This window comes from Camarhynchus parvulus, chromosome 7 (genome assembly GCF_901933205.1).
Source record: "Camarhynchus parvulus chromosome 7, STF_HiC, whole genome shotgun sequence".
NCBI classification, from domain to species: Eukaryota; Metazoa; Chordata; class Aves; order Passeriformes; family Thraupidae; genus Camarhynchus; species Camarhynchus parvulus.
The window spans coordinates 25,737,842-25,762,330 of NC_044577.1; the positions used below are offsets into that span (position 1 = coordinate 25,737,842).

At 37.6% G+C, this 24,489-nt stretch overlaps 1 protein-coding gene across 1 annotated transcript in view; it reads left to right on the plus strand.

Annotated features, from left to right (window-relative positions):
• Positions 1-5,207: 5,207 nt before the first annotated feature.
• Positions 5,208-24,489, plus strand: part of RALB (RAS like proto-oncogene B) — a 47,541-nt gene continuing 28,259 nt past the window's right edge. The window contains exon 1 of the mRNA XM_030952368.1: positions 5,208-5,307. The gene's annotated coding sequence lies outside the window, so the exon portion shown is untranslated. The remainder of the gene's footprint in view (positions 5,308-24,489) is intronic.

Consider the following 24,489-nt stretch of genomic DNA (forward strand, 5'->3'; position numbering starts at 1 on the left):
GGAGGTTTCTCAGTCTGTGTGTGTGCCATTAAAGCAATATAGGAACAGTTATTTTAAAGTTGCTCAGCTCACATTAGGGGCTTGGAACAGAGAAACTGGGTTCAGTGGTTTGGGCTGGTGTTGCTGGGGGTTCTTATTGGTTATTGTTTCATCAAGATACACTGGAAGCAGGAACTTTATTAATGTCCTACAATTAATGAGTAGTGGAGAGAATATGGCAGAATATGGCAGTAGAATCATTTTATAATCATTAAGATTAATGAAAATATTTCTTTACAGTGGGGTATTAGCAGCCTTTATTTATGTGATTGAATCTGCAGGTTTTAAACTCCTGAACTTTTAGGTGAACCAAGGGGCACAAAGTTATGTTGTTGAGGTCCCATTTGTCCCAGAGTTGTCTCAACAATAGTTCATTGTAGAGAGAAGATGCTATGAAGAGAGCTGTGAAAGGTTTCTGTTTGGATCTCTAGTGAAGGCCACATTTAGGATGTGAACATGAATATATCATGTTGCTGGCAACATTCAAACTAGTATTAGGAAAATGTGAGCTGGACTTTGTTTAGCTGGCAAGTAATTCTTTCTGTTTCAGAAACTTCTGGGAAAGAATGGCAAAGCCAAGGTACACCTGACTATATATATGAACTATCCTGATGCGAGTGTGAATGACCAGAACGAAGAAAAAGAAGCAGACTGGCTTTTTAACGAATATTTATTAAATGCAAACTTCTTAAATCTCTACTTACCTTTACCACTATGAGACTCTGCTTACCACATTACCACTTTACTGATTAATAGGGCAGTGTAAAATGAACCTAGAGTTACCTGAGTTTTAGAGTGAATAATTTTCCTTATGAAAAAATCTAGGAAAAATTAAGAGTCCTGTACTGACCCTGAGGCCAAAAGAGCATGTTTTGGGGAAGGACTGGAGTATGCCTTGGACAGATTTTGAGCAGAAAGGGTAAATGGAAGAGCTGAGACTCAGTACCTGACATCCCTCACACGTTAACTCTGTTACAGTGCTGGAAATCAGCCTAGCATTCCTCTGTTCTTACTTCTGTTGATGCTGGAGTGCCAACAGCAAAAAAGCTGTGACTGCTCCACTCAGCCTTCCACTCCCACCGCCCTGGTGCTTTGCCCCTGGCCCTGTGCAGGCATGGGTACATATTTACTGACTAATACAGGCACACACAAATTTCCATTGACTAATCTTCCTCTGGCAGGGTGAGTCATCACATTGGAAAGGTTGTTTCTGCTTGTTCTTTGTTCGGATTGAATCCAGTCAGAGTTCCAAAAAGGCCAGGCCAGTACCTTCAACACCTATGACCATCTCTGCTCTCCCATGGTAACACAGGGAAGCTTTGAGAGATGTCTGTAGCTTCCAGATTTCAGAAGGGAAAGATCTTCCTTGGAAACTCCTTTGAAAGGAGCTGGCAAAGTTCCTGGTAAGAACTTAGCCTTTTCTCCATCTGTCAAAACAAGGCATAATCCTTCCCTGCTTCACAACAGTCTTTGGAGGAATCATCAGTTAACATGTTTAAATCACCTAGGCTTCGGTTCTTATGAACACAAACTCATCTCACACTTCTTAAAGATCTTCTCCCTCTTTTCACATATCTGTATTCTTCTTTGCATTCTGCTACTGCAAAGTGTAATTGATGCTAGCACTGCTTTTATACACCTGAGAGCAGTTTTAACAATCACACTGTGTTTTCTTGAACAATTAAATAATCAGCAAAAGAAAGTAATTCTTCTTTAATTTCTGTTCTCCTTTTTATCAGTATTGGAAAATGCTTTCTACCTCATATTGCTGACTACTAAAATTTCTCATCACTGCTCCAACTCCTTGGTATTGTTATGAAGAATATTATGTATATATCTGTAAAGCATTTTTTAGTCCAGCAGTCTTTAAGAGAATTAACTGTGATTGAAACTGGAGTTATCTATAAAGAGTGCCCCTGTATAAATATTATGTGTTGCCTATGTTTGCATGCTGCAGGACCTGTAGTTCTTTCTTTAAAAAGGCAACTTTCTCTGGAACAGAACAGCAGCAGACCAAAAGATCAGCACTGTTTTGAATGTGAAGCGTACTATCCAACTGGAATTGCACAGGGTGCCAGGAGAGCAAAATGCTCTGGAAGCTCCTGCAATCAACTTCATGCCAGAACTGGCAAGATATTTTTAGCTATGACACACTCTTGAAGATTTATTTAGGGTTGTAAGAGGTACCCAAATCTGGGGGTGGTGACCACTTCAGTTATGGTCCTGCCTTGTCATCATCCAAGTTCTCCTCCCACACACAACCTTGCCTGACCTGTGAAGTGGTCCTTGCTTTTCTTTCTCACTGCCATGATTCCTTTTACTCCTGCTCATCAGTGTCTCTCCTACTATAAATGTTAAATCTTGGCTTTTCCTCGTTTCCCCATGCTATAAATCCCTTCCACCTCTTTCCCAAGCCCAAAACTTCTTCCCTATCCAGGTTTTCTACCAGATGCTGTATGTTAGCATGAGGAAACCTCCCAGCCTTCTATATGTACATGAGAGAGGAACATGAGTTACACTTCATATGGACTTCACTGACTGAGGGTGGTCAAACCCTTAAACAGGATGCCCAGGGAGATTGGAATGTCCACCCTTGGACATATTCACACCTGGACCAGGCAAAGTGCTAAGCAACCTGACCTAACTTTGAAGCTCTGTTTTTAGCAGGTAAAGGATGAGGTTATCTCCAGTGATTCCTTTTAATCAAAATTATTTCATAATTCTAATTAAATCTTGAAGAAAAAGAGGAAGAAGGAGAACACACAAGAATCTAAGAAAAAGATGGTTTTCTGGCAAGAAGCAAAAGGAATACAACAAAACAAAACAGAGCTGTGCACAGTTATCCTGCTTTTCATGCTTACACTGAAGTAACTCAAGATGCAATCAGAGGGAGGCTAAAATCTGCAGAGAACCAAGAAGAGAATGAACACCAACGTGTCTGTGGTTAACCAAGGCTTACTTCATCTCTTTGACCTCAAAGCCTGGTTAGAACTGAGTGTGTTGTCTTCAGAATATTCTCTGAAATATTCCAAGGCACCATCTGTTTTATTTGCTGCAGATTCAGAGTAGGAGCATGATGCAGGCAGTACCCACCTCCTCAGAGCTTGGGCTGAGCACTGACCTGGGTGCTGCAGCCAGATGTTCACTGGAGATTAACCCCCTTGGGGAGGAGGAGTAGGAGCACACCAGAGGTGCCCCTGCCCCCTTCATGGCAAGCAGCAGTTCCCGCTCTCTTGTCTTATGAACACTTCAAAGGTATGGTTTGCAGTCCAGTGTGTGAATATATGAAATGTCCAAATCAAAACCAGAGCTGTGACAAGTGTTTGCTCTTTTAGGAAATCTCAGATCCAGGTGATCACCTCTATAGGTTTCATAGTACTAGTAAAAATCAAGGTGAGGGCAGAGGAGCAAAAAATATACACATAAACTCTATCACAGTTTTTTTAGAAGGACTTCCTAAATTCTACAAAAATTAGTGTATTAGCAATCTTAAATCACAGTCTTCCAACTCATAACAATTTGAGTAGTCATTGCCCTCAGATCCTTCATTCCAGAGTACAAGTAGTTAAAAAGTCCCCAGAATCTTTATGAAGAAAATGGTTCTGTGCTCTGGTTTATTTTACTACTGCTGCTGGTTTATTTGGGAGATGCATCACCACCGGATAAACGAGCATTGATAATACCAGCATCTGTTTAATAAATAATATATTATAAAGTATTGTTCTTCCCTTATCCTCTTAAATAGAACAAGTTCCTGAAATTGAAAGTCCACTAACAAAAGGTACAAATAGAACAAGAAATCTGGCAGCAAAATATTTCTTCTTTAACAATAGAGCTGCAAGAGCAACACCCTGTTGTACAGCTCAGTAGAAGAGTACTGACAAATACTGAAACACAGAATGCCTGCTCCCTAAATTGATTTAATATGATAATTTGGGGTCCTCCAAATCCCAGCCATTAAACTAAAAGCCAATACATTTATGAAAATTATGATAAACTATAATATCACTCATGAGTGGCCTTAGTGTTGAATCTGGGATGAGTTGCGTGAACAAAAATCACTGGAAATTTTTAATACAAAAAGAAGAAATTTGAAAGGCAAGCACAATGACCACCATAACAGAGAAAGTAGCAATTCCTAACACAGCATTAAAATGTTGCTTGCTTGAAATCTGGGCTAAATTTTCCTATGAGTGTGTTTTATGGGATTAGAATAGAAACAAAATTATCCTGACAACTTGAAAGAAAAATGAGTGGCTTGGTAGACGAATTGATAAAGCTGGAAAGGACAAAGAAGCTTCCAGGCATGCAAATGCTGCTTCGGATCTGAAGTAAAACCAGAAAAAGCTAAACTGAAGTAAAAACAGAAAAACTAAATCCAGGTAAAGAACAACTGTGCTGAGTTAGAACATCTGCTTTGCTTCAAATGTTTATTAATTTCTTTTTCAAAAGCTGTAGACAATGACCTGGTAAATACATTTATAGTAATATATCCCTGCAAACAATTTCTGAAGCAGACTTGCAATTAGAAAAGTATCTAAGGAGTAAAACTTAACCTGGAAAATCTGCAGAAAATCACACTGACTTTTCATAAGAATTAAAATCCTGTTTGCTTACATTGCTTTAGAAAATATTAATTGGATTCCTGAATCACTTAGATGCTGTAGAAGATTTTAATTTTACTGAGAAAGGCAATGAACAAGTCAGGATACTGGCAAGGAGTGGATACACGTGGGTCCCTGTTGCTTACGGAGACCCAGCTGTGGCTGCAGACCCAGCTGTGTTGGGCCTGGGTATATTTGCCTCAACAGAGCTGGCAACAAGCTCAAAGCTTGCGTTCTGACAGAGGCAGCAGCAAGAATTGCTCTGAGGTGGCTCAGTTGTAATAGGTCTCCTAGGCTAGTCCTGCTAAGGATGAAAACATAGTTTTCTAACTTTGTAGTTTTTATTTATTGAAATGTTTCCCTGGAAAAGGTAGGAGATGAATTAAAAAAGTAATTTTCTCTTATTGGCCATTCAGGATTTTTAAGCTGTTACTTTTTAAATTATCTACAACAGTTTCCTTGTTTTTAGAATGAGTGCATGATATCATATCCTGAGCCCTTCCCTTTTCTTGTAACTTTCTGAGGCACTAGGAGGAGTCCAGCTACAGTCATCATGAGGATTGGCCTATAAAACTGAAGTGCAGCTCCTTCTGCCACCTCCTGCCTGCCCGAGTCATACTCCTTAAGAAACTGGTGCTCTAGGACAAAGGATCCTTTAAGCACGGTGAGTATCAGCTGAGAAAGCAACCAATTTATCCAGCTTGTAAAGTTGCATCAGAGAGCAATCACTGCTCTGTGTGCTTACATTTCTGCATGGATTGGGACACAAAAGTAAAAGCAAAACTTGCTGTCAGTATTTGATACTGAAGTGGAGAAGGGAGTTCCCTGGCCCAGCTGGAGTGAGAAAAGGAACAGCAGTGACATGGGAGGCTCTCAGGGTGCAGCGATTGGATTAAAGGTGTGGGCTAGGTGTAGAAAAGCTACCTGTATTATGCCAGGCAACAATACCTATTTACTGTGGATGGACAGGCAGACAGGAAAAAAACAGCTGCTAAAATGTATGTACAAGTAGCTGTGCCCAAGCACATGGTACTGTATTAATGCTGGATGACAAGCACCTCTTGTTTATTCTTAATCTGGTTTTGTATAAGGAATGTAGTAGTACTAGCTAGTAATAAGCAAAATAAAAGAAGAATAAAAGAAAGACTTGTCTTCAGTAATCTTCACTCATCCCTAAAGCATGCAGGCCAAGTACACATTCACAGTGAGTCATTGACTCTTTTTAGTATAACTATAACCTGTGGTGGTGTTACTGCTGCATTTTTCCATCTTGGTCTGTAGCGCTGAAATGCAGAGCTAAAGGCTCTGCTACCATGGGTGGAGAGCCTAAGGTTTTGTCTAGATGTCTCTGACGTGCTAAATAATAAATTTATGGTCATGATTTATTATTCTATTTAATATATGTGTGAGTATGGTAATATGATCACAGTGTAAAAACTGTTACAATGAAAGTAAATAAATGACATGCATTTATATCTACCAAATGAACTTGTAGAACTTCTTTATTAACCTAGAAAGTAGCTTTTAAAAGGATAGAGCGTCTAAATTTTCCCGTGTCCTGTTGTCCTCCTAGAATACCAAGCACTAACTTCATTCCAAGGTTGTAAAAGACTTATGACCATATTTTACATAAAGGCCTCGATCTAGGATTAGATGAAACCAACAGAAAGCAGCAGTGAAATTTCTGTGAATGCTTAAGATAACAATAACTGTCTTCAAAAAAAGTCCTTGGTGATGTGAGCAATTATACAGGAAACACATAACCTCTGCATATGTCATTGATGACATTACTTTGTGTTTTTACTTTGCTTACTGTGGTTTTGATGAGCTCCTTCATGGGGTCACAGCACAGTGTTAGTAAAAAGCATTGCTTTTTGTTGTCTGCTAAACTGCACTGTGAGGTAATAACTCCTCTTTGGTTAAAAAATTGCTGATTTCGTTAGTTTTATGATAGATCAAACCTGACGTTTTCTATAACACAGCTATGATAAGAGTAGCAGGAGGCTAAAGATGTGCTGTGTGCTGCTCAGCCTCGTTAGCATGGAGATTGCTGTACCAGAGGTGACCATTAGAACACCTCCTCCAGGCTTCTGCCTCCCACAGTGACCTGATCCAGCTCAGTCCAGAGAGATCAGCTGTCAAATAGGCTTCACAGATGATGTTTTTACATGCCTTCCAATTAGTACTTTTACATGTCTACTGGTTAATAATTGTTTTGTACAGTGCAACATGACAGATTTGTAACTCTTTCATTTAATAGAATATCACAGTGGATGTTCATGTTTCCATAGAAATGTTTGTTTCTTGAATTCACTGAGTTCTTGGTTCTGACAAAGTTGTGTGGCCATGAGTTGAGTAAAAATTCCATTTTAGAAAAAACATTTATTTCCTTTCTCTGGATTTAAATCACTGCCATTCACTTCCATTGGATATAAACTTGCTTATACATCATAGAAAAAACTCAACTTAGTATTTTGATTGTGTGATCTACTGAAGAATAATGATATATTTTTATTCCTACTTATAGTTTAGTCTGTCTAGTTTGTGACAATGATTTTTTTTTCAACTTATAAACTTATTTCAAGGGCTTGACTCACAGTTTTAGAATTCTAGAATATGTGATGTAGTCAGGCCACTAGGTTGGCCACTTGCCCTAGATGAAGCCATGCTGAATATCTCAAATCTCCTCCCTGTCCTTGCCTGATTTCTTACGTCTGGGTATTAAGAGCTCTTGCACTCTATGGAAAATGTCTAGGTCTGCCAGCTCTGTTTTGCTCCTTTTTCTCTGAGGATGGTTTATTGGGGGCTCCTTTAGCTAACTCCTTGAAGAGCTGGAAATTTTTTTTTTTGCTTTACTAGAATTCCGGGGCCTGACTTTACTCTTCACCTAACTCATATCCCTGGGGACTGCAAACTCCACCAGTGTGTGATCACAGCAGCCCAGGGTGCTGCCAATATTGATCTCACCAATTAGCTCACTTGTGTTGCTGACTAACAGGTCCAGGAGTTAATTTTGTTGTCATGCTTTAGGAATCCAAAGAAAAGAATGAATCAAATGAAAGAGATGTGTATTTTCCTTTACAGAAACTATCTGATTCTCCTCTTGCATCCTGTTTTTATACATCTTCAAAAATAAATTTTCCAGCACCTTGCATTCAAGAAATGTTAGGTGCATAGCAAATGTTTAATTAAGTAATCCCACACAGCACTTCTGAGGCAGGCTCCTTCATTTTACAGGTGAGACAGAGTGAGGCAGTAAATTAAGTGACTTACTTAATATCACACAGTGAGTCAGTGCTAATGCTGAAAATAGACTTTGTCTTCTGGTTCTTTTCCCTGTATTTTAATCATCAAAGTAGATTCAACTCTAAAGTTGAATAAACTCCTTAGTCTATTAAAATAATTGTTCTAAATTTTGCTTAATGTTTTAATCACCTAACCAGTGACTACAAATATTTACAAAAGTTTTCCTTGCTTAGGACCTTTTTGTCTTTCTTGTTCAGATGTTGCTTCAGGTTATTAGCTCAATATGTTTTGTTTACAGTGATCCTGAACTTCAAAAATATAATCTAGCAGATCTCCACAAAAAAAAAAAAAAAAAAAAAAAAAAAAAAAAAGGAAAGCACTTTAAAAATGCACTTAAAACTCAGAGCAATCTCCTTCAGTCAATATAACTTTTTTTCATACTTTCGTGAGTATAGGGCTGTTCCACTCAATAATAGCCATAGCTTTAATTAATGGAGCACGCTGAACTTATTGGCCCACAGAGCGCAAAAGATAGACTGCTGGTTATGCTGTCATGACTAAATGAAAATGTATCCTGAAGCACAGAAGAGCAACAGCATGTTAAATATGTGCTTAGAAGTGCAGTACTGAACTACATGCTGGGTCATCTCTGAATAAACTGGTAGAGAAAGAGATGCCATCCTTGCAGACCTGTTTAAACAAACAGTACCCATGTTCAGACTAATGAAATGCTCCCGCAGTTTTAGAGCTTTCCTGAGCATGGTCCACAGATTTGTTTATGCTGATAGGACATATATAAATTTTTCCAATCCTTGCCATGTTACCTGTTTAATAGTGCTCTTCTGCATAGGATAGAATAAATGGCCCAGAAGATATGTACATAGGCATAAGACTTAAAGAGGCTCAGGAAAGAGGAATGAGGGAATGATATTACTGTGGCTTGCTCCCTATTAAACCTGAGTACAGACATAGCTGTCTGTTACACAGCCTTATAGAATACTTTGTATCATACAATATTTTTAGTGTGGGTGAGACAAGCAGCAAAGGATGTGGTCAGCTCCAAGATTTTTGTAAAGACTTTTGCCACATGTAACAAATTTACATTGTGATGTAGGCAGCCTTACAGCTTAATTGAAATTTAACAACAAAATACCTTAAAAATTCAACTGCTTCATTTCTGAATGCAAATAAAGCTCCTAGGTGGCAGAATCAGTCACTAAGCATTGGCATGCTATATTTATAGAAACAATTCTAAAGTAATTTAACGCGTTGTACTTGTAAAGAAGATTGTCACATCTTGCCTACTGAATTACAGGCTAGACAGAATGTTTCACGTAAGATGCTAAGGAAAGATGTTCCAAGAAGGACATTCTGTTTCCTCTTTGGGGCCAATACTTCTAGTTTACCATGTAGTTTTCCTTTGGGGTTTATCTTCTTCTTAAAATGTTAACTATGAGCATATTTTGCACTTTGCCACTTGGGCTGTGTAATCAGTGATCAGCTGTCCAAGATCCATCAGAGTACCACCCCAGCTTTGCTTTCTGTTTTTGCTAGAGAGTAAGAGGTTTTTCTCGGAGATTTCAGCAAATATCCTGAAGCCAAGTGATGAGCCATTTGAAAGACAGCGCTGTGCCTGTGTACCACTATCAGGGACAGAGATGCTGCCTTTCAAAGGGTTTTTGAAAAGCAGGGAGGAGTTGTTCAGTACAAATTGGGCAAAGAAGACAGTTTTGTGACTTTTAGAGACTTTGAAACAAAACCCCAAAAAGCAGTGCAAATAACTGATTTTTTTGCTAGCTCTTCCTTTATGTCTCCTTTTTTCTGTAGTTCCTATTATTAACCCATTAAGTGAAATGGTAATAGTGTTTGAGAAGTTGAAAACTTTAATCAAACATTAGGCAATACTTAAAAAAAACAGGATTCAAAATAAAATGCCCAGGTGTTCTCTTCCTGACTGGGAATAGGGGAAAGAATCTGGTCTGTGTGTCTGACCAAAACTAACCAAGCCAGTAGAAAATTAATACGTGAACATTCAGTTCATGGGTAGAGATTCATTTTCATTAACAATTCAGCTAATAAGTATGAAGAATGAGTCAGTGTGAGAAAAGCAGAAATTACTTGTGGATAATCTGAATCAGAATGGGGGATACATAATACATTATCACATTTGAGAGGAGTTCTGACAAAATATGGGCCTTGAATTTTGGATGCAAAGAGTTATACTTGCTTCATCTATTATTGAAGAGAATAGATACAAGCCAGCTTCTATGATTAAGTAGATACTGTGTTTTTTTACATAATTAACATTATTTAAGATCCTACTTTCAGAGAAGACCTCGTTGTCCTGCCTACCTTAAGTAATCGGATTATTGGTCACTGCTCCCTGGCAGGTCTGTTGCAGCCCTGTTCTGTTGATTCAGCACAGAAAGAAAACATTTTAAGAATGTCAGTTCTTCAAGTAGTGGGGATTATAGGCATGGTAACAGTACATGTTTGTGAAAGGTATATGCTGCTAGACTTCATTCCCCGTGATGGGAAGAGGGAAACCGAGGTACAGCCACAGTGCTGCTCTGAAGAGTTCATATAGTTAATGTGTAATTCTTTAGATTTGATTCACAGGATTGAGAAAGCATTTGTGGTAATATGGTGCTTATACATGAGAGCCAGAAAATGGAAGGGAAAAGAAAGTGAAAAGAAATGCATAATGAGGGAGTTGGCCAGTTTATTTCCCAAGCTCTTCTACTGGCCAAAGCACAGTGAAAGGGGCAAAACTAGGCATTCAAGTTAAAAAAAAAATCCAATATGAGTTACCTTAAACTCTATTAATTATAAAATATGGCGTTAGCAATGCAGACAAGGAAGATTTTTTTCAAACATTCCTTATTATGTGTTAACATGGCACCATAAAGGTCCAAGAACCTTGGATCATCACACAACTTGCAAAATACCCCTAGAATGTTTCTTGCTGGAACTAGGAACAGCGAGATGAGTAAAAGCCGAAACTGTAAATATGGGGAAGACCTTCTCTGTTCAATAAAACAGGTGGTTTCTGCTGAAACTAGTTTTGCTTGAGGACTAATTTGTAGTTCCAAGTGTCTTTCAGTGCTGACAGCTGAAGAAGGTAGCTCGGGGCCAGATTGTAATAATGTTCACTCCTTGATCTAATGGGCGGATGTGTTTAATTAACCTTTGTTTCTGCAGAAGCAGACATTCTGGCAAGCTGTAGGAATGCTAAAGAAGGGAAATCTAAACTGCAATGAACCTAGGCATATTCTATATATCTAGTACTAGATAAAGAATGTTAATGTAGATAAATACTGTTTCCTAGGAGATAGATATGTATAAGCTATTTCTGTAAAAGAAATTTAACATGGATCCCCCTGTAGAACTACCCCTTATTAATTTCACAAGATCCAGCTATGATCCCATGCCCTTCAGACACTTGTCTCTTGTGTCTTGCACAGTTCTTCAATAGGTGGTCAGAAAAGCATGTATTTAAAGTGAAAATATTCTGTTTAGTATCTCTTGGATGGAGTTAGACCTGACAGCCTCATTGCTTGTTCCATGTCCTCCAGTGACTTTTCCAGATACCAGAGCCTTCCCAGAGCTTTCTGTAAAGTGCAGATCTTAAGGATTATAGCTAATTCTTCAGAAGGCTTATGGCAAGTCTAATGCAAAGCAGATATTCTTTGCATGAAATTGCTGAAGGCACTGATTTTTGCTTGAAAAACTAAAGCATTGTAGATTACAATCATACAAGCACATAAAACTCCCTGGCCACAATGTCCCTAATCTTACACTAAAAAATCACCAACTTTGTATGTGTTTTGAAAGAATGCAAATCAGAGATTATTGTCTCTGACCTTCATCAGCTCTGCTGCCACAATAGTATCATTGTTTGCTCTCCTCCCCTTAATAAGAGACACCCTGCATTCCTCTCACTTCCTTTCCATCCGAAATCTTTCCGTCTGAGAGGCTTTTAAAGCTCTGCTTTGTCATCTGGTTTTGCTACTACTGTGATCTAAATGCCAAACTTCTTCAGTCCTTCGTCTTCGTCTCAGTCAGCCAAGTCTCTGTTTTCACTTAAAAGGCATCTTATGAGCTTGAATGTTGGAAATTCCTTCTACTCCTGTAGTCTAACAAACAAGGTATATTCCAGCTGAAAGAAACATTTATCTTGCATCATTATTCTTACTAAAACTATGCTGCAGCAACACAGTATCAATAGGAATCATAAACAGTACTTTTTCCACCTCAGCACTGTGACACAACTCTTTCCTTCATAATACTGTGCAAAAATCTCCACATTGTTACAGTACATAAGGACTAGTGCCAAGGGTGCAGTTAGATTACTAATTTACTGATCCCGTGCTTACTAATTTACTGATCCCATGCTTTATCCACTGGGTTTCTGTTCCAGAATGAAGTGTTGTGACAACAAGTGAGGTAACCAAGGAAAAAACAAACTGGCTACAGCTGTCAGAATTATGAGTTCAATATAATTCTTTAGCCTGTTCATACTGGTCTCTGTTTGTTTCTAGTAAGGACTGATGACTCCAAAAGCCACAAACTGTGTGTCAATTTCTTGGGTGATGACAATTTCCTTTGTAATGTTGCCCAGTGTCTGAGATTGTCCTGATAGGGTTGTGTAGCCCTGCTGTGAGCAGTGTCCTCTTGCAAAGAGAAGGTTTGCACAAAAACTGAGGATGGAATAAGAGTCTTTATCTCCAGATATAAACAGTGATCTCCAAAAGCTCTTAACACTGAGCACAGTCAGTGGATGCAGTCAGGCTAACACAGATGAATTTTGGAGATTCTTGACCAGCATGGTTCAAGATGCAGCCCTCTGGCCCAGTCTGGTCTGCAGGATCTTCTGTAATTTGAAACACCTCTTCTATGGAAATTCCAGCTAGCAAGCTGCTGCCTCCTCCCAAAGAGAAGGAAAGGAGTGAGGACTATTCTCAGGATGAGCTGCTGCCTCATCCTAAAGAGAAGGAAATGTGGGCAAGGAGAGCACCCTAATAGAGAGAAGTTGTTGCTGTGCTTTTGTCTGAATGATTTTGAGTGCTTGGACATACACAAGAAACACTCCTAGACAGCCTGCTGCCTTATCTCTTTGCTGAGCAGGTAAGAACAGCAGCACCTCTCCACCAGTGCTGTTCTCATTTGCTGCTTGTTGGGGGGTGGGGAGGAGGGATGGGACACAGAGTAGGGAGCAAGGGACAGTAATTTTCCCCTGCAGCCTGTTGCTCCACCCAGCCTTCCCCTCAAGCCTGATTCACTGTCCAAGTATGACAGTGTGAATGGCAGGAGGTATGAAATCACAGTCCTGAGCTGCTATTGATTGTTGTCTCAGTCAAGCTAGCAGGGTACCTCTACAGATTTTGATCAATGGCAATTAATTATGTTTTTCCTCTTTGGAAGTGGTATACACTTCTTTCTTTTGTTAGCATGTCTGATAATGGCAGGGGATTTTTCTGAAGGTAATTTTGGAACAAAACAGCAGCTCCAGGCACTCTGTAAGAAGCCAAATCCAAGGGAAGGGTGGAGCAAAGTTGCTATTTGATAATAGGAATAGTCTACAAGAAAGTTTCCTTATCTCTCTTCAATGCTTGTTTTTCAGAAAGTAACTGTGATGAAAAGGCAGCAACTATTCTTCTCTGAATGTAAAATCTTTTCTGATAAGATTTCTGGAAGAACTTGCATTCAAATCTATCTTCATTCAAATCCTTCCTAAGATTCATTTCTTCCATAAGGTGTTTCTATGCTAATCCACTAGGCGTTGCTATTTACATCTTTAAAAGAAACACAGGACTTAATCTGGACTGATTGTAGAGTAAGAATGACTAAGTGCATGCATGTCCCATAGGAAAGCATAGTCTCTGGAAAGAATCTATTGCCTCCTGGCAGTAGTTCTTTATATTGTGTTTTTATTACTTATTGTTGATTATAATCTCCACAAGGAAGGGGCATTTGTATTTAAGCATCATTTATGCCTTTTAAGGCATCATTTATGTCTGTAACTTTCTGTAATCACAGAATCACTGAATATTCTGAGTTGGAAGGGACCCATAAGGATCACTGAGTCCAACTTTTAAGTGAATGGCCCATATGGAGATCAAATCCATGATCTTGTTGTTTTTAGCACCATACTCTGACCAGCTGAGCTAATAGTGAAGATCGAGAAGGAAACAAGAAGTAATTTTACCATACAAATTAGCTCCATCTTGAATAGCTGTCAAATTCTACTCTGCCATCTCAGTGTATATCCAGATTTGGTGCTAAAGTCACTGGAATGGAATATGGTCATAACTCTTGAAACAGAGAGACTGAAGGGGAGAGGAGGCCAGTAATACTGCAGCTAATAGATTCATTCCCAGTATCTCAGACTATGCAGACATTAAATTAAATAAGGCTTAGTCAGCAGGACAAGCTGAGTCTGTGCTGCCTTGTGTTACAGGCTGCTAATATAGCTCAGAAGTGCACATCTGCTATGTAACAATGTAAAAGGGTTCCCAAACTATTCTAGTGAGGTCACAACTTCATGAGATTACATTTGGTCACATATTTAGGCTAGTATTTATTTGGAGTTGCATTAAATTCCTGCTCTAGCAGAGCAGTAGCATTTTTTTCAGTGAAAACTTCTATGATTTACTCTGTGAAAAATTGCTTGGAAAGACTATTTCCTCTGAGTCATCACTGGGAAAATCCATTATTACAGAGGTGAAACATGTAATTGTGACAGCTAGAATTGAAAGAAAATAACTACAAATGTAGGTATTTTGAACATACTCAAATTTTTGTAGGTATATTGAACGTACCCAAATCAGTTGATACAGCATATTTCAAACCCAAAGATGGCAAAACTATTGCTTTCCAAAATTGTAATTAATCTATATGTCCAAAATTTTACATTGCTATAATAATTATCATAATAAAGTTTATCATAATAAAGATTGGTCCTTCACAACCAAAATACTCACTACTAGATAAGACATGACAGTTCTTTATACAACAGAGAAGAAAAAAGAAATAAGATTATTGCATCCACCAGAAATGTCTGCACCCTCTATTTTTTAGCAGCATGTGGATATGTGCTCTGTACTCTGGCAAGGAAGCCCTGCCAGAAGAGGCATAGGATGTTGTAGAGGTAGCAAGCTTGGAGCCAGGAAGGAAGGCAATACTTCCTGACACTCATTAGCAATCTCAGAGGAAGGACAGCATCCTGCCTAGTCATGCTAAATCAGCTAAAGAGGCCCTACTAACACAGCAAATCCCTTACCCATCCTTGTTGAAGCAGAAGGATATTCAAATTTGGTTAGGAAAAAGAAGCCACAATTTTGGATGTGGCTGTGCAAAGTACCTATTAAACTTTACTCTCCTACACTGTGACTTTCTAATTTGCTCAAGAGTGCTGTGAAATGAAGAACCTGAGGGCTTACCTGCCTTTGTTTCATCTCCCTTTATCAAGCTTTAACAAGCACACTTGGTCAGTTTTCCCCTTTTAGTGCTGTGCCTTGGCTTAAATATTTATACCATGTCCCATTCAAATTCTCAGTGGAGAACTTTCATTCTTTCAGCAGCACAGTTCCTGCAGGCCACTTGATAATTTGTGAAATTGAAATATATTTAATGTGACTAAGTAGCAGAGTTTGAATAACAATGGTTTGTCTTTATACAAAGAACTTCCATGTCCCCTAAGCCGAGGTGAGTCCTTAGAGTTCAGCCTCTTGTGCCCTAAGAGTCCTTCACTTCTTGTCTAGCAATTGCCAGTTCCACAGACATTTTTGTAATATTAATGTTTCAAGAACCCATCACAGTCAATCACACAGTTTATTGTTTTAACTGTTTAGAAGTGGATTTGGTTGTCTTTTTAGACAATTGGTCACAAATGGCAGCTTAAATGGCAGATTTAAAGCTGCCAACCTCATAAGGTGATTCCACATGAAGTTATTATTAGCAACATTGAATTCCAAAAATACTTTGAAACATTTTTTAAATAATATAAATTTAAATTGGTATGTGTCAAACCATTGTAAGTAACAAGTTATACAGACTAGAATACACTTAAAAAAGAAAGCTATCACAAAAAAAACCAAAACAAAACAAAAACCTTAGGAAAAACAGAAGAAGAAGAAAGGTGATATTAGGTGAATATATCTAAAATCTCAGACTATGTTTCATTACTATTACTCTCACCATTTATCAAGGACTTTCAAGCCAGTTGTGATATTTTGTCCCTTTGAGTTTGACTGTTACAGTCTCAACTGTCGTGTTCTTACCTAAACTATCCCTCTTAAAAGTTTCTTTGTCCACATTATTTCTGGTTGAATTGGAATCAGCAAAGCAGAACATTTCCTGTCCTTGGTGGGATGAACCCACACTGGATATGAGGAGACTGTGTCAGCACTAACAGGATGCAGACCAGGAAACACTGCATTTTATTAACAGGAACTAGAACAAGAGTGGCAAAGTTTTGGCAGAATTAGAATGAAATGGTTGTACATGGAACAGAGTAAGAGCTGGAACTAAAACATTTTTTTATATAACGAAAACAAGGCTGCCAGCAGACTGGTTTTGTAGATTTGGAAAACATCAGGAGTATATGAGAAAAATGTTCACTCAAAACTTAGGGTGTGAATGAAAGCTCTGGCTACCCAAATAACTGGAGCTGTGTCTCCAGCAGGCTGGAAAAGTCTACTTTAGTGAGTTGAGAATACAAATGAGTTATGTCCTGGAGCAATGAGCCTTTGGCATTCTCCTGAAAAATGAATAGTCAAAAGTTTGGAATTCACAGAAATGGAGTTAGAATTAATATTAGTCAATAAGAATAAAAACAGACTCAAAATGTCCTGCTCGAACACAAAGCATGCTTCTCAGAGAACTAAAAATGCACATGGACCAAAATACAAATAGGAAATAGCTCTGTGGTGTGGATCTAAAATAGGATCAGGAGTAGCCACAAGTGTGGTGCCTTCTAATGTATCATAGCTCTGTCTGCTGCTCAGCACTTTGTAATCTGGACTAGCATGCTTTCACACCTCTTCTAGCAGCAACTTTAGAGTCTCTCCACAATCCAAACCTGTGACACTTTTTTGAAATTTGCTAGATGGAGAAGGAATGTATATCTTAAAAAGATGACAGATTTTTATTGATCAGCTTTAAAGGCTGGTCTTCCTCTTAATTATGGCTATATATTGAAAGAAGTCTCTAAAGAGATAGGTGAGCATGGTCCTTCTTAAGGTGACTGGAAAAGCACAAAAAGTCTTATTTCTTCTGTAATTAAAAGAAACTTATATTTAGCTTGAGGGAGATGGAAACCATTTTTTAGAGAAATAAATTTTACAGCCTTTTTCACTGTTGATTTGTGACCTTGATCTGTAAAATCAGGCAGTATCCTCCTTTATGACAGCTGCTTTTGTAACAAGTGACATGGTAGGAGGGCAGCCCTTGTATTAAAAGGGCTTTTATTTTAGAAGAGAGAAGGTGAAATTGATTCTGTAGATGCAGCAACCAAGGACAAATCATGGCAATCACACCTTGTTTTTACATTTACGGCTTTTGGGAACTGACAGGAAAGATTATTTTTGATTTATACCCATTCCTGAGAAGCAGACACGATAATTATCAGGTAGTTCACCTGTGTCATGCAACAGCTATGTCAAAAGCCAACAGTTAAACTTCATGTCATAAGGATCTTGTGTGGGGAGTCACCTCATGAGGACAGCTTTAAATCAAGCTGGAAATTCTGGGGATGAGATAGAGTATTTCCCACACTGTCATCAAGCTGTTGAATAAATCTCATTTGCTTTTAACTGGAATAGACTCCTGGATCTGAGGTCTCCTAATGCTCTCTGGAATCATATTATAATGATTCCTAACTTTTAATGCCAGTAATCAATTCTTCTAACGCAGGTAAAAGCTAAGTGAATCTTTTACTTCTATTTGCAAAATAGTTCTCCATCAGAAGTTTTGATTTTTTTTCCGTGCTGAAATCTTTGCCTGCTTCTACTTTTTAATTGCTGTGTTTGCATGACAAGAACTAAGAAATGAAACTTCCATAAGATACGTGGAACCTTAATGGCAGAAAAGCTAGCTATGGCTTAGTGAAACTAAAAACTTGTAAAATCACAGCTCTCTCTGGGCAAGAAATTATAAGAATTGTAAAGATGAGCTCAACTTAATAAAGTATTAGTATTAGTATTATTACTCATTGTAAAGATGAGTCCTGAAGTTTAAGGAAATTTTAACTGCAAGCAGAATAGTGCTGCAACTCTTTCTTCCATGATTCAGACTGTATTTAGAAATGGTAGCTTAGACCTATCTCCATTGATATACAACAAAGCAAGAAAGTGCAAATCAGCTAAGTGGAAAAGGAATTGAGTTTTACCATCTTTTCCTGAATTGAAAGTTTCCCAAGTTATCCCAAGAAAACCCTTGGAGAGGTATAAGAAAAGCCACAAGGAAACTGTTTCTGAGCTAGGAAGTCAAAGAAGCCCAGCTGATCCAGACAAAGGATCCTTTACATCCTAAAGAGAGGGATTCAGCAGGTGGTCACATTGCTTAGGCAATGTGAAAGGAAACTGAAAAGGCAGAACTACTTCAAGCTGAATCTGGCATGGACGTGACATGACTGTTGCATTTTGCATCTGACGTGATGGATATCTGCAGCCACAATGGCCAAATCCAAGGCACTTTTGCTTTCCAAAGAGTATGAAGGACTGCTTTTTTTTTTTTTTTTTTTGAAAGAACTGAAGGAAGATTCTACATTAATTTTAATGCATTGTGCACTGCTTCCACATAATGGAAAAATAAGATTATGGGCCACCTCTCCACATTATGTGACCATTTCTCTAGTGATTAAATCTCTATCAATTGACATTTAGCATTTTGCAGGTGTTTTCACAGACAGGAATTAAGGGAAAAGCAGGCTTTGTACATCTTATGACCTGGTTATCATTCCATTTTAAATGTTAGTGAACTATTGCATAGAAAATGGAAAGCCTAAAAAATGGCAAGAGTTAGAAAGGGAATAACTGTAGTTATGTGAGCCAGATCAAACCAATTAATTTTCTACTACTGAAAATATGATCAGGAAAAATAGACTAAAGGTCTGTTGTTGCCCTTCAAGAAATCCAGCTTTAAGATAAAACTCATGCCTGAGTGCAGTGAATCAATTTTGAAAAGTCAGAGTTTGATTTATTGTTCTCTGAAAGGTTGTATAAAGCTTCTTACTAAAGATCTCAAAGTTACACAAAGGTATGATTTTGTATGATTAAAGGCAATCATAGTTCTCAAGGACTTTTAGAAGATGCAGACATAAGTTTATTTTTTACTATAAATTTTAGGTTTTCATTCTGAATAGATGGAACTTTTTGCATTAATTTGCTCAGCATTTGCATTACAGACACACTGATTCAGCAGTAGTACAGGTGCAGATTTGCAGTAAATGATATACACAGATTCTGCTCTCATCTATTAAAATGTCAAAACAAGAAAACAAGATTTGAGAAAGCCAAGATATGGCACTATTCAATAAACTGCAGTTATCAAAAAATGTTTGAAGAAGCCATTCTTTGGTCATTCGGCTCTAGGCAGATCTGTAACACAACTTGCAAGGTCTTAAAACACAGTCCTGCAATGGAAGGGGAAAGGCAGACTAAATTAAAGCAAATATTCACTGTTTCCCAGTAAACAGCTCCTTTTAGGCTGCAAATATGGAATGAATTTGGGATTTCAGTTATTTATTTTGAGGAGATTAGCCTAGGTAGAAGAGTGGGTGGATTTGCTTGTGACTGCAAAATGCAGTTCTCTTGTGCTACAAATCCAGTGTAGCTTCAATGAATTTTGGGCACAAACAGTATTTCTGTCCCTTAAACACTGTTTTAGTTGTGCAAAATCACAACAGCTTCAACTTCTAAATTAGAATGTATATATACCCACATAGATATGCATCTCTTTCTCCCCTCACAGGTTCCTCCCTCCTTATACTTCCCCTTTGCTTGTTCACATTATCCACAGTATCAGAAGTCTCAACTCAGAACTTCCTGGCTCTCAGCAATTTTTTTAGCCTTCCTTTATCTGGAATGCTATAAAAAAAAATAAAACAGGAGCCTGCAGTGCTCCTGTTTTATTTTTTTTATAGTAGTCCAGAAATAAATCAAATGAAATAACAAAACTTGAGGACTGAAGAGAAGCTTATGCCATGGTTGTGAACTGAGAGTGTACTGTACTTATTTTTTTTTGCCAAAGTACATTACTTTTGTGGACTGAGGACCCCACAAACCAGCACACCTCCTCCCAAGTTTTTCCAAAGGAATAGATTTACTGTAAGTTGTATCAGAAGACAGAATGTAGTGGTGGGTTTTTTTTTTAGATTTACAATGTATTTTTTAATGAGTTAGCAGATTGAATATTGAATAAACCTATTAATATATTGAATCACAATTTGCTACTAATGATATAATTAGCTTCTAGCAAATAGTTTTTTCTAAAATGTTAATCTCGGACTCTCCTGACAGATCCTAAGTGTGTGTTCCTGTTCACTGTAAAGATAAAAAACAATTCGAAACCCAAATGTTACAGGATACAATGCATGCTTATTTTGAAATTGCTTTCCTTAATCCTCTCATGTAAAGCACATTGTACTCTTATCAATTTAACACTGAAAAAAGGAGGGGCTCTTTGTAGACTGTATTAGTAGACTTTGTGGACTGTAGACTTATCAACCACAAGTAACATGTCTTTTCTAGAAAAGAATGCTGTATAAACTAAAACAGGAACACTCAGGTCAGTAGTGAAAATTTCTCACATGCAGCAGTATTATCATATGACTGTATAACGTGCTGAACAAGCTCTCTAGTTGAGGACAATGTAATGCTATAGTAATACAATACTTACATTAATGTATTCATAGGCACACAAACTTCCTCAAAAACTTCACTGGTGGAATAAGTTCCTACAGGATTACTACCCAGTTTACCCACTTTTTTAAGGCTTTCATCTCTGTATTTAAATATAGGAATGAACAAACTGTGAAGTGTTATATGATGTAAATTTAGGGAGTAGTATCTGTAGCAAAGTGCAGCTGAAGAGGAATTTTTGTAGATAAAATTTGTAGCCAGTTGTTTCACCATCCAAACCACTTCAAACAGAAATTCCAGAAGAGATTTTCCATTCAAGTTCCCATTTAGACCTTTTTTAATTAGACATTTCCCAGCACAATAGTGCAAAGTTATGTTGTAGGTGCAAGAAAAGTCTGATCGTTTTTAGCCAAGTCGTGTCAGAGTTTATTCTAGAAGGAGTGCCATTCTTGAATAGGTAAAATAGTGTCATAATAAAAAACTGTGTTACAAAATTCAGTTGCCAGGATCTCTCTGCTAAGTTGTGAGATGCTTTAGAAAAAAAAATCCTATTGCCACTTAAACAGTGAAGGGGCATCAAAGCTTCCAAATATTTGCAAAAGATGTTGTGATTAAACATGGAATAGGGAAAACTGCACTTAGAGTAATAAAGATAGTAGACTAAAAATTAAGGGCTTTCATAATCAGAATGATTTCAGGGTCAGAATATTTTTACAATAGAAAGTTTGGTTTAATTATCTGGTTTAATTTTCAGAAAGACATTTTAACCTCATTCTAAGTTACATCAACTTAAATAGAGATTGTAGACAGAAGTAAGTAGTTAAAAAGTAATATAATTTTAGTTGAAAATTATTTTTCTTTCAGAAGTATTGCTCCCACACTGCTAGAATGCTGGCTGCTATAAAAGCCAGTAAATTTCATTATTAATGTAATATATTTGTCAATATTTTAATCTGGAAATTTTGATTTAAAAATAAGGGGAACAAGATCTGTTAGCATGAATTTTTTTCAAGTATGCTCACACTACCTTCCAACAGCAGCTGTTCAACAAGGTAGCACTGTTCAACTCAGGGAGGTAAATCCTCAACTCTGTTAGCTGCTTATTATTCTAAAAAAAATCTCTTGCCTTATCAATTTTTGTAATAGTTCATGTTTTTACCAAACTGGTTTCAGTGTGATCTGTGAGACACTAAGGCACACTTTCTACTTTACATTTAACAGCTAAAGCTTCACTTAATGTATCTGCTTCAGAAGTACACTTTAGGAAACATCAGCCAGCTGGAGGGAGTGCAAAGGGGAAGGAGAGTGACTGGCAGTTTGGAAACATGATCTACAAAAAACAGCTGCAAAATCAGGTACTATTTGAAAGACGAAAAGAACTAAGTATAAAGAGTGAAAAAAGTAATGATTTTTGACTATTTATCATACAGGTGCAACAAAGGGGAAAAAAAAATCTCATGGCTATGTCCAGTATGGAACTAATTAATATGCTTAATCTGCAGAAAGGTAAGGTGAATGTTGCTGGGTTTTTGCTTATGATAAAGTAGTCCAGTACTTTAAACAAACTGCTATGAAAATACCACAATCTTAGCTGCATTTTAAAAAATGGCATGCCAAAAATTATATATGTGTAACTGATCTTGGCTTTGGGCCATGGAACAACCTCTTCTAACTCTTTGTAGACCCTTTATTTTCTTTTGATTCTTGGCTATCAAGTTATTTACAATAAACTTAGCTCCTTCTGTAAAAGTTCCAAGATCAGGCCCTAAATCTGTCATGGTGTTGATAATCATGACGATCAGAAGTGTAACACTTGTAAAACTGGAATGTGAAATCCCTTACCTCACAAAATGTCAGTGAGAATCTCCTTAAAAATGACCTTGTGATATGATCCTGACAAATCCCAGCTGTATCTGAAATGGAAAGGTTATTTGACAGTGAACTTTATTTTAGTGTGGTGACTTCCGGCTGTTTGTAACAAAAATAAAGTGAATGGTACAGTCAAAACACCATAATCTCAAACAAGACCAAAACCAGAGTCATATTTCATTGCTTGTTTCAGATATATTTTAGTTTATTGCTTTATGGTTTTTGAATGCTGAAGTTCATAAATCATGGTGAGGTCAGCTGCATTCTCTTTAAGTATACAAATAATCTGTAAAATGTACTTCTTGTTAGGCTATCCATGCCCAAATAGAAAATCATCTTTGACTACTTTATTTTTAATATAGAACAGACTCTCTTTGAGGGCACACTATGTACATGTACCTCTTCTTACAAGTTATCTGAGCCTAGACTAAGTTTGGCAGCTGAACTCTGCACATGCAAAAAGCTGTGTATTTTGGGAACAAATGGGACATCACAGCGTTCTAGATAATGCAGTGAGGGGGTGTGTTTCTGTTCCCCAAGCATTCCTCTGGTTCCCCTAGGAATACTATCAAAGAATAACCAGGTGTGCAAATGGTGTAGGAAAAGAGCTAAATATCTGGGATTTACATTTTTCCCATCACCAGTTTCTGGAACTAACTTCATCTAATTTCTATTTAGAACTGCTCAGAAGGGAAGCACGAGCCCTAATCTTTGCAAAGAAAAAATATTTACTGTTCAGTCATCCCACCACACTTACTCTTGTTTATGGCTCTGGCAGTGACACGCACTGCCCTCTTACATTCTTAGTGGATTAGAAACTAAATATATGCATAAAAATACTGTCCCCATCTCCAGGAATCTGCAGTTTAAAAGATGTTATGGCAGGATAAAGCAACAAAGAGACAAATTTTTCCATCTCTACTGAAATTCTACTTGTTTAGAAAGTGAAAGCAAATAGAATAAAATAAATGCAATATAAATGACAATGAAAAGGATTTTTCTCCCCTAAATTGTTCTATAGAATTTTTCTTTATAAAGTGCTGAAGCAAGAAATATATCTGTAACCATGGAGATTATACCAGGCAACATGCATAATAATTCAAAATGTGGCATCACACAAATGTTCTTTGTCATGAGTGGATTACTACAAAGAAGTAGGTTTCCCCTAAACAATTTTCAGAAGCAGGATAGATGTGGTTACTTTCTTAACCCTCTTTTTTGCACGGGGAAAGTGGAAGTGTCAGCATTATGGTATGTGCAGGAGAATTGTACTGCATTCAGTTTGAAAAGACTCAGCTTCCCAGGTTCTTGGCAGTTTTTAATCATAGGTACAATCTGCTCAAAATGTTTGCCTTCAGTGAATTGTTACATCAGAGCAATGAATCCACCACAATGCCCACATGGCATGAAAGATGTCCATGGAGACACAGTTACAGGATAAATAGTAAACAGTGCTAATGAATTTTTGCTTGGATCTTCTTGGGTTTGTTCATGTGCTTTTAGGACCAGATACAAATGTCCAGAATCTATATTAAAAACCATTCCTGTTTAATCCTAGAAATACCACGAATTGGCTAATTTAAGTGTTAGCTCTAAAACAGGATTCCTTCACATTTGGCAGTATTTTTTTCTCTGTTTATTCTTTCATTGCGTGGATGGTAGCAAATGGCAAATAGCTCTCAATGTGCCAGCTTCTAGTGCAGGATGAATATTGGTGCAGTTCTGTACAATCTAAAAGGCAGAAGGAAATAGACAGAAGTAAGAAGTAATAGACAGAAGTAATTGCTGTGATCAGGACCTTTCATAATACCTTAATTTCATGATTTCACTTTTCCTCACAAGGAGTTAACTAAAATCTGGTGGTTTGC